This window comes from Struthio camelus, chromosome 2, assembly GCF_040807025.1.
Source record: "Struthio camelus isolate bStrCam1 chromosome 2, bStrCam1.hap1, whole genome shotgun sequence".
Lineage (NCBI taxonomy): Eukaryota > Metazoa > Chordata > Aves > Struthioniformes > Struthionidae > Struthio > Struthio camelus.
In genome coordinates this window covers 140740529-140750076 of record NC_090943.1, presented here as the reverse complement: position 1 = coordinate 140750076, position 9548 = coordinate 140740529, and the positions used below count along the sequence as shown (strand labels likewise).

The 9548-nt window shown below is 40.3% G+C and overlaps 1 long non-coding RNA gene across 1 annotated transcript; it reads right to left on the bottom strand.

The window, feature by feature from the left end:
* Window positions 1–387: 387 nt before the first annotated feature.
* LOC104149466 (uncharacterized) lies at window positions 388–7854 on the bottom strand. The gene is made up of 3 exons (XR_695339.2): window positions 7328–7854; window positions 929–1005; window positions 388–739 (listed from the first exon to the last, which is right to left on the bottom strand). It is a non-coding gene; the product is annotated as an uncharacterized lncRNA (long non-coding RNA).
* Between the last annotated feature and the right edge of the window lie 1694 nt (window positions 7855–9548).

Sequence of the window (9548 nt, the reverse complement as noted above, 5' to 3'; positions counted from 1 at the left end):
TCAGATTGCTGGTCGGCCTCCTCCAGAGATGGAGAAATTCCTCAGAAGACCCCTTGGACTGCATTTCAGTTATATAGCAGGCTACACTGCCAAGCTATCCTGTGGCTTCCCAGAGGTGACGTGGTTTTGGAATCCCTTCTGCAGGTAAAAAGGAAAATCCTCCTTCTGGCAGTCCAGGGTGGAGAATGTGCCTAAAGGCATATCTAATTGATTTAGAGAGAGAGTCGAATGCTCTTTGTAAATAGTGTTTGCACAGTATAAATCTCTCATAAATAAGGCATCCTGAGGAATGTGTTAATCAGCAAGGAGTTACAGGGCAACATCAATCTTTAGTGACCAATAGCTGCAAAAGAGAAAACATTCAGAATAATTGGATGTTTACAGGCCTGAATGTTCAAAAGTTTATTTCACAATTAATGATGCAAAATAAGAATTCTAATTTTCAGAAGTGTTGCTGGACGCTAACAGTTTGAAAATCAGCTGAGGGGGTCTAAATAAGATCTCTTGAGCTTAACCTGTTTTTAAAAATAGAGCTGCTATTAAGATAGAATAAGACGGGTTGGAAAAACTCCAGGATTATTCAAATGCCAGACCCCGTTCTGGGTTTGGGCCTTGTGTAAATTTTGTTTGGTGTTTCCCAGGTCCATGAGATGTGATGTATCTGCCATTCTTGTGGGAGATCCTGTAGTTCATACCATTTTATCGTTCTTTCAGAGATCTGGAGTTCATCCACTATTTCCTGCAGAGAAAACCTTGGTAAAAATCATGTAGAGAATCCTAGTAAAAAGGACAGCATTTGGGTAAAAAATAAGTTATAAGTCTTATTCGAGCGAGCTAATAAAGACAATCAGTTATATCTTTATTGATTCCGGTTTATTTCCTATATAAAATAAGACTTTTTGCAGCCTTTGATAATTTAAACACTTACCAGAATCTTTCACTGTTGTTATTGGGGGGAGCCGTAACAGTGTATCGTTGTTAGTTTAAGAATGAGAAGTTCTGTTACTGTAAATGGCAGAAAATTCAGAGAAAAATATGAGTAGAATTTAACCATTGTTAAGTGTAATTAATATATATGAAAAAAATCAAATGTTTGTTTTTCAGTTTCCTATCACATTTTCCATCTGTTCCCTGCAAAACTTTAAAAGTTGCCCTTCCTCTGTGCAGTTTTGTAATATTGCTATTCACAGGAAGTGAGAGGAAGAGCTTTATGAGGGATATGTTACAAATAGACTGCATGTAGGTGTTTGGATAAAATAGCAGGCCTCAGATCTGATCTGGTATAAATGGAAGACTCTTCAGTGGAAGTGTGCAGTTCAACTTGTTTGTGAGCTGCTGCTTCATCTTGCACTATTGATTATTTGTGTACAAATTATTGTTATTTCTTCCTAGTGCTTTTCATATCTTGATCTCAAAGCACCTTATCAAGCAGCAATAAAGTTCTTTACACTTTTTAGACTGATAATTGTAAGTACAATCTGTGCCTAAGAAGTAATTTTGTGACACAGGCCAAGAGTGGGGAGCAGAATTCACTGGTGTGCTGAGCCAGCTCCCTGTATTTCCAGTCCAACATACCATCAATATTTTGCTTCCCAGCTTCCCAGAGAAGACGAGAATTTCATAAACATAAGGAATAAAAGCAAAGGCCTCAACACCTTGTGAAAATAAGAATAAAGTGATCATTTACAGCTTTGGTTCTTCATTGCAAAGAGATTATTCATAGGACTCATGAATGTGACAAGAACATAGAGGCACCAGTGGAGTGCATTGTTCTGCTCAGCTTTCCCTCAGCAACAGCAGGAACCCAAAATCCCAGCACGGAGAGGGCTATTACTCACATAGTTCTGTAACAGCAAGCACTGAGGTTACTACAATGTATACATAGCAAGGCCATAGATACCTATCTGGGGCCACAGAGAGTCTTTTAAATTTTTCTTCCACCACTGAATCCAGCTAGAATCTTCTAGTGTGAAATTAGAGATGAGAGCCAAACTTCCTCTTCTCTAAACATTTCCCAAGATTGATGAGCTCAAACTCTGCATCAGGATCAACATCCAAGTTTTGCAAATGGCATCTGTCTTACTAATTAGCTGATCCAACCCCCGAGATCTCAAACTATGAATAGAAATATTCCATGACTTGAATCTATCTCCAGTCCAGCTACAGGATGCTCACTCTGTCTCTTACTGCTTACAGATTTTATTTTTCAGAAAAGTTAAAGAAAAAAAAAAGTCAGAAAAGCAGACTAGTTGAAGTGATTTCATTTTTTCCTGAAGGCATGAATCTATCCATTCACAAAGCTTTCCTCCCTCTCGTGTGATATCCTGCCTCCCCTTCCCCAGCCCACAGGTATAATAACAAAACAGCCTTGCAAGATGAGCCTTACAAATTCTATGAACACAAACCTGTAAATCTGGCACTTGAACAACCTCTATTATTTTTAACTGCTTTTGTGTAAGACAAGAGGCTAAGTAAAGAACAGGATGTTTTGAACGTTGAACTCTGGTGCATTACCTAATACTGTTGCTACAGATTTCATGTAATTTCTCTGCAGGTGTCAAAGGCATCGTAGAGCCTATTACTGGGACATTAGACAACATTTGGCATATATAAGCCTAGCGCGCTTACTGATAGTTCTTTGATGAACTACCACAGAAATGCCAAGTTGTGCTACAATTTCAATCAAAATACAGCCTATTCTTGCAGTCCTTTTAGATTTCGTTTGCTTTTTAAATGACTGTTGAAAGGATACTTAATACACTTCTGTTACTCCCCCCTTCTTTTTAGGAGGTGCGTGAAGTGAGCAACCCGTGTGTTCCCTGTAATATGGGGCTCTTGCCTCTTCCTTTTGCAGGACGAATGAAGTAAGGAAGGATAACTGCATCCCACTGCCCTTGGCAGGATTGCTCTGTAGCCGCGTTCTGAGCTGCTAGTCTTGTCTGAATCCCTCAGGGAGCTTCACTGATATAGAAAGTAATCCTTCCAAACAGTGCAGGTGTCAGAGCTCTATCTGCATAAGGAGGAGGCTTGGCAGAGTCTCGTGTGGAAATTTACCCAACATCTGCCCACACAATAGCTGGCCGGTGTTGTCCTTCCTTTTGTTTTCAGGTGCACTGAAATTTGCATAGAAGAAAAAATCAAGAAAAGAAGTGGATGCAAGATTCTAATGCGCAGTTAAAAGGAAGTTGTATTTGGAAATGTGAAGCATCATTTCTTCTACAGGCAATTTTTCTTTAATTTTACCTGATGTCTTGCAAGAGGGCATGCTGAGTTAGGGGGACCGTCAAAGAAAGAAGGTATTACCACATTTTAGTAAGATTATCAGTTGATTTTGTCTTTTTTTTTGAATTTTTTCAGTGGAATTGTCCTTTGTGGTCGTACTAATGATAAACCTGAGGTTAAATATACACTTATGATGCACGTGTAAGCAAGGACTTGAATTTACATTGTAAAAACGTGAATAAAACTAAAGTGGAAGCACATCATTGTTGGGAGTTTGGAGCACTGAGAGGGGCAATTCCTCTCTCTCTCGGTGATTCATTTTCAGCACCCTTTTCATGCTTCACTCATTTTATGTCCTGGCTCCTAGATACATTCCTCCATGGTCACTTAGCTTTGTCTGCTATCGTCTTACCATCACACACGGTTCTTTACAGACAGCTATTATCAGCTTTATGCTCACTTATTGTCAAATTAGTGTCATTATTGTGGTGGATGAGCTAAGAACTGTGCTGTTCTTGGTGTCCCCTGAGTATCGTCTTTCCCTTGAGCCACTGATTCAACACTGGGTGGGAAAAGTCACATTCCTAACTAAACGGAGCTACTATCTAATGAGACTTGTCCGTGTTGCCTTTGTGCATAGAAATGCTGGCCGTTGAAAACACCTGTTCGGTTACCCAGTTCGTATTTCCATCAGTCTAAGGCAAGTTCCTGTTGTACATTTACCAGTGCATTGGCCAGCCTAATTTTAAATAATCAGTCTCTGAGGTTATTTTGATCCTCTTCTTGCCATCCTGATTTGATACACTTGTTTTGAGTCCATTTTGTCCAGCTGTAAATGATTGTACATGGCATAAAGCAATGGAGAGCATACTTGGAAAGGGGAGGAGGGAGGGAGGCGGGTAGCATAGGCATGGGCTTGAAACCAAAACGAAATATTGAAATTAGAAACAGTGTGCCTCCTTCTGGTGGACACATAAGAGCTAGTGATGTGACACTTTTTCCTCTTGCCTGACCCTTTTCTCATTGCAGATGCTTCTTTGCTGGGGGTTTGCTGTGATTTCTTGTTGCCCTTCATCTAAAGTAACGATCTCAGACTTGTGCCTCCAAAGTTTGAAAGCTCATTATAAAATTTGGCCCCAAGAATACTCACATTTACTTTAATTGTTTCATTATATATGCTTACGTATGTTCTTCTTAATCAGAATCTGAGTGCCTTGTAACTTGCAGGACTGATTTACCCTGGAGAGAAGGGAGCTTACTATCCAGTCAGTGGGGTGCTCGGGAAAGTCAAGTCCCGTATAAGACTAGCTGTTATATTGCCCGGCCTAATGGCTTTATTTCAACTCTATTGATATTTGATTTTTTTTAAAGCCTCCATTCCTTAAATCATATGACACGTCGAGAATCAGCATTCCTTTTTAAAAATAAAACTTTCATACACTTAAGTTGAGTTGGGAAGGTTTAAAAGTATGAGTTAAAAGCCCATCAAGTAGGAAACAAGAAAGGACCCTGCATATATTCTTTGGAAAATCTTAAGACTATTTTCATGGAGCCTCATGATTTTTTGCAGCTTTGAGTCACAATTTTTGGAAATTTGGAACAGCTGACAATATTTCCAGCCATTTAAGGTGCTACCATTTAACCTAGATTGTACCATTGCCAGAGGATAGCTGCTCTGGCAACAGAGAGTCTTTGTAATGCATAGCCCATCTTTTACAGTGCATAGCACAATGGGGCCTGGAGCCATTGTTGAGAATTTTAGGCACAACTGCAATAAAAACAATAAATAAATGAGGCATCTCATTCTACTCTGAGATATCTGTATAGAGCTGCTGTTAAAGTGCACATTTGCAAATAAAAGCAGCCTAAATTTAACTGTGACTCATTTACACTAAATCTGACCCATTTTTCTTCTATGTTTCAATTTAACACTTATTTATTTGGCACCGTTGGATGAGAGGGGAGGGGGAGCAGGCATTTTGGTCCTCAGAATTGCTATAAAAAAATTGGTGATTAGGAAAACATAGCTATAGTCAGCTGGAAGCTGGGTAGCTCATTTGAACCTACTATAAAAGAAAAGATCCTTTTCTCATCCTATTAAAACTCAGTTAGCAACGGCTGTGTAGGCGGCAGGAGATCAGAAATGAATGTCCAACTTGGAGTTTGTACAACTGGGGTCAGATCCAAAGCAAACTGCCTGATTAGCGAAACAATTTGTATTTTACAATGACAGCAAATAGGTAAATCTAAAGCGAGTCAGGAAATCCTACAGGATTTGGAATCAGAGCACTGGCTGGTTTGCAGGTTGCACTTTGATTAGAAGGCGTCATTGCCTCTGCTTTTTCACACTCCTATTCCAGTGACATAAACAAGAGGGATTCAATCTGCTGAGGGTATTTCTCTCTCTCTTGTTTTTACAGTCTGCATGTAATGACTAATTGGCTGTGTTTTCCCAGCTATTTTATGTTTCTCTTGCTCTGGTTACAAGTCGTACTAAACTAGTATATCCGCAGGGACCTATAGACAGCCAACATTTTCAAATGATATGCAGTATTCCCCTTTCTTTTTAAGTGTAAAACATTTACAAGTAAATTTACAAACGCATTAAGAACATTTCCCTGGCCGACTATTAGTGTTTATTTCTTCCCTTTCTTCTTCTGGGAGCTAACACCTCGCAGCCCCTCACCTTTCGCACACTGCTCTCCCGTTATTTGTCCTCTTCCCTCCCGGTTCCCCCGCCTTTCCCTCCTCTCCCTCCTCCTCCTTTTTTTTTCCAGCTTAGCAGCACAAATTTCTGTTTGTGCCAGTGGGGCGGCCTGGCGAGACCGCAATTGCTCTACCCCACAGATTGACGAGCCCTCAGATGCCGATTTACTGTACATGGCAGCCACGCTGGAGCCGAGGCACATCTGGAGTGGAGTAAGCTTACTCAGAAACAGGGGCCAGCTCCAGCCGGAGCCAGTGGAGCTGAGCGCGGCGCTGAAAGGCAGCCCTCCTGCCTCCCCCTTCCCTCGTCCCTGGGTGGATTTCCTAATGTAAACAGAGGCGAGGGGGGAGAGCGCAGTAACTCTTTGCTGCGTGTTTGTCATTTACTGTTCTTTATCTGCTCGAGGTCAGGACAGAGCTTTAGAAAAACAGAAGCGTTGCTTTGCTTCGAAATAGCTAAAAGGCAGCGCTGCTAAAGGGAAAAAAAGAAAGGGTTTTTCTTTTGTGTTTATTTGTTCCACTTTATGGTAATTTGGGGGATAATTTCATTATCTGCAGCCAAATTGAAAACAAGCTGTTGTCTATGCTAATGATACCAGCGTATTATTTTATGTGCAGTAGGCGTGGAGCTCTTTAAACCACAAGTGGACTGAATTTCTGGTTACAGCTGCACTGCTTTAACCTTTTTTTTATAGTCGCAAAATGAGACTTTCCTTTTATTATCTGGAAACCGAAAGGATTATGGATGGCTGCTTTGTGTTACAAAATGGCACATACCTTTCCACGGCCTGGTGCCAACCTGCTGTCCAGTGAACGCGTTTTAGCTACATTACTGCAAAGAAAAATCATGCTCATTTTGGGGCAGATAGATAGATAGGCTGATTTTATAATCAAATCCGTGGGACCACTGAACTCCAGTCTCTGTAAAGAAATAGATTTTTGAACCGTTCACTGGCTGCCAGCAATCTTGATGGGTACTCTGTAACTCTTTTCAGGTTTAATATGGGTTTTGTTTCTTGTTTTTAAATAGTAAAGTGATAAAGTTTGTAGGTTAGTGTTGAGATGACATTAAAATGACAAGCATGCAATTAAAAAAGGCATTACCTTACTCAGTAGTCCTCACAACCTAATGGATTTTACAGTGAAAAGGAGAGAAAACAAACATCAGAAAGACAGCAGTGAGGACTTTGCTACTGATAACATATTGATGCATGCTATGTTGACTTAGCTGTCATAGTATTTTACCATAGTAAAATTCTTGTTCAGGTGAAAGCAATGGTTTAGTAGTAGGCAGACGGTTGAACAATTCTGCTCAGTTAATTTATGAATTAACTAGTGTGTGTCAGCCCCCCAAACATTTTTTGTACAGGAATAGAAAATCTTTCACTGGTCACTGTACCTTTTTCGTGGGTTGTAGCTTCATTGTCTCCTCTCAGTTCACAAGTCATGCTCTATAGTTCTGCCTTTTGGTGGATTAAGTTGTGACCTTACATATGAGAAGGTGGCTCCCATTAATCTTGATGGGAGCCTGGCCTATATATCAGGAGAATTTGGCCTGGGCAATGAGTGAGGTAACTCCCAGCGTGGCTGGGCAGCAGTTTTTGCATGATGATAGTGCAAGCTGCAACAGTGCATCCCCTCACGGAACTCTTACGACTCTTATGATTGCTGTTTTGTCATTTGTGCTGAAATGCAATAATATTTGTATAAGAGAAAGCAATGTAAGTTGCATACTTCTGTATTATTGTTTTTAATGGATGCTGTTTTGGATGATTGTAATAATTTCCTATAATTATATTTTACTATCCCGCATACTCAAATCCCAGTAGAAGAGGGCCAAAATTCCTCATGAACCACCTTGGCAAGGCAGGTGTAAGAATCCTTCTCATTTAGTGAAGCATTGGGCATTACTTCCCTAGGACTGCTTAAAACCACCAGAGATGAAGCTCAGTAAGGAGAGGACTGACTGTCTGGTGTCGGTGTTCGTCAGTCCAGAAAGAAGGAACAGTGCTCCTCCAAGTTCTTGAATGACCTTTCTGTGCCTGAAACCAGATGCATCATGGCTCCAGGGATACATCCAGGGATGGTACACGTTTTGTGGTAGGACTCTTGCGAGCTAAGTGATTACCAAGGTAGATAAAAAGGTTTATTTTGGATGGAAAGATCAATTTGGAAAAAAAACCAAAACCCATATTCCTGCACAAAAAAGCTGATGGAACCGTTCTCAAAAGTAAAGATAAATGGCAAACTTTAGAGAGACCTTGGCAGCTTACTGAAATCTAAACTTTTCACGGGGACGGTTAGATTTCAGCTAAGTTATGCTGGAGCCCTGCAGGGCTCCAGAGGACTCCTGCCTGGCAGACAGACTGTTGCTCAACTCCCGATCTGCCGGGGCAGAGGATTGATGGCCTGTCATTGCAGGATGGCCCACCAAGTAGCCTACCTTTGAACTAGAGACCTCAGGGCTTCCAGGTTTCAAAACTGGGACAACAGTTATTTTGAAACTTTGTTGATATGTTTTGATATGCATTGGAAATATTTTGATTTCAAAGAATTAGCAAATCCTGACTCCAGAAAATGTTCCATAGAAGTTTTTTGAACAGCTCTATTCCAGACTAAGTTTAATGACCTTGAAGGGAAAAAATAAAAGCTTCCTCCATAAATAAAATGGAAACAAAACAAAGTCCAGTGAATAACTCTGAAGCAAGGTATCTCTGACCTTATTTACTGGGCATCCCTACCTGTAATCAGTCTGGTGTCCTTGGACCTCCAGTAAACCAGTCTGGGTTCTGTCACACAGCTCTAACCTTAATTTTAAACATGATATCCTGATAGTAATTGTTTAATTTTTTCCCCCTTTTCCATTTAGTGCACATTTGAAGTTGATTCAACTCCTTGTTTTGCACTAACGCCAAAGGAGTTCATGATGTCTAGAAATGAAATCTTCTTGGTAGATGACTATGTATCCTGCTGGTTATGCTATTGTGATTATATTAATAGCATGTTCTCCAACTTAAGCAATGTGCAGGTGCAAAACTCTCCTTCAGCAGTACATAACTCTTTCATCTGCCATTTCTTGCCAGTAGATTTCCTGCCCATATGAATGTTTCTTGTGAAATTTCTGGAGAATAGCTGCTGGGGTTTTGCCAGTTGTAAAAAAAAAAAAAAACACACACACACACAAAAAACAAATAGACAAACAACCCCCTTCCAAAGCTCAACAACCTCCCTGCCCCCAATCCTGTCTCTTGGAAACCTCCGCTATTCGTAGTAAATGTTCTACGTGTAACAAAAAAAAGACCAGTCATGAAAAAATAAACATTCTGGATTAATGTAGCAAAGGTAAAAGTAAAAAATTACTGGAGTTGCACGGTGCCAATAATGTCACCAGAGCCTACCTGTGTATTGATATATGCCTTTGGCTCATGTGGGTGCATCACTTTAAATATATGCCTATGCCTGTCCTTACTCAGTGAATTGAAAGGAGAATTTGCCATGGCAAGTAATAATTGGTTTTTAAAGAGACTTCAATGCAGCATTTTTCTTCAGGCAAATAAAACTTTGGGACATGAACACATGCTAAAGCAGCAGCACTATTCCATTATTCCAGTGGGCTTCAT